The following is a 2,065-nucleotide window of genomic DNA, read 5'->3' on the forward strand; positions in this document are numbered from 1 at the left end:
ATCAATCCAATCAATCCAATCAATCCAATCAATCCAATCAATCAATCAATCAATCCAATCAATCCAATCAATCCAATCAATCCAATCAATCCAATCAATCCAATCAATCCAATCAATCCAATCAATCCAATCAATCCAATCAATCCAATCAATCCAATCAATCCAATCAATCCAATCAATCCAATCAATCCAATCAATCCAATCAATCCAATCAATCCAATCAATCCAATCAATCCAATCAATCCAATCAATCCAATCAATCCAATCAATCCAATCAATCCAATCAATCCAATCAATCCAATCAATCCAATCAATCCAATCAATCCAATCAATCCAATCAATCCAATCAATCCAATCAATCCAATCAATCCAATCAATCCAATCAATCCAATCAATCCAATCAATCCAATCAATCCAATCAATCCAATCAATCCAATCAATCCAATCAATCCAATCAATCCAATCAATCCAATCAATCAATCAATCCAATCAATCCAATCAATCCAATCAATCCATCAATCCAATCAATCCAATCAATCCAATCAATCCAATCAATCCAATCAATCCAATCAATCCAATCAATCCAATCAATCAATCAATCCAATCAATCCAATCAATCCAATCAATCCAATCAATCCAATCAATCCAATCAATCCAATCAATCCAATCAATCCCAATCAATCCAATCAATCCAATCAATCCAATCAATCCAATCAATCCAATCAATCCAATCAATCCAATCAATCCAATCAATCCAATCAATCCAATCAATCCAATCAATCCAATCAATCCAATCAATCCAATCAATCCAATCAATCCAATCAATCCAATCAATCCAATCAATCCAATCAATCCAATCAATCCAATCAATCCAATCAATCCAATCAATCCAATCAATCCAATCAATCCAATCAATCCAATCAATCCAATCAATCCAATCAATCCAATCAATCCAATCAATCCAATCAATCCAATCAATCCAATCAATCCAATCAATCCAATCAATCCAATCAATCCAATCAATCCAATCAATCCAATCAATCCAATCAATCCAATCAATCCAATCAATCCAATCAATCCAATCAATCCAATCAATCCAATCAATCCAATCAATCAAATCAATCAAATCAATCCAATCAATCCAATCGAATCAATCAATCCAATCAATCCAATCAATCCAATCAATCAAATCAATCCAATCAATCCAATCAATCCAATCAATCCAATCAATCCAATCAATCCAATCAATCCAATCAATCAAATCAATCAAATCAATCAAATCAATCCAATCAATCCAATCAATCCAATCAATCCAATCAATCAAATCAATCAAATCAATCAAATCAATCAAATCAATCAAATCAATCCAATCAATCCAATCAATCCAATCAATCCAATCAATCCAATCAATCGAATCAATCAAATCAATCAAATCAATCAAATCAATCAAATCAATCAAATCAATCAAATCAATCAAATCAATCAAATCAATCAATCAATCAAATCAATCAAATCATCAAATCAATCAAATCAATCAAATCAATCAAATCAATCAAATCAATCAAATCAATCAAATCAATCAAATCAATCAAATCAATCAAATCAATCAAATCAATCAAATCAATCAAATCAATCAAATCAATCAAATCAATCAAATCAATCAAATCAATCAAATCAATCAAATCAATCAAATCAATCAAATCAATCAAATCAATCAAATCAATCAAATCAATCAAATCAATCAAATCATCAATCAATCAAATCAATCAAATCAATCAAATCAATCAAATCAATCAAATCAATCAAATCAATCAAATCAATCAAATCAATCAAATCAATCAAATCAATCAAATCAATCAAATCAATCAAATCAATCAAATCAATCAAATCAATCAAATCAATCAAATCAATCAAATCATCAAATCAATCAAATCAATCAAATCAATCAAATCAATCAAATCAATCAAATCAATCAAATCAATCAAATCAATCAAATCAATCAAATCAATCAAATCAATCAAATCAATCAAATCAATCAAATCAATCAAATCAATCAAATCAATCA

Source organism: Topomyia yanbarensis, chromosome 1, assembly GCF_030247195.1.
Source record: "Topomyia yanbarensis strain Yona2022 chromosome 1, ASM3024719v1, whole genome shotgun sequence".
NCBI classification, from domain to species: domain Eukaryota; kingdom Metazoa; phylum Arthropoda; class Insecta; order Diptera; family Culicidae; genus Topomyia; species Topomyia yanbarensis.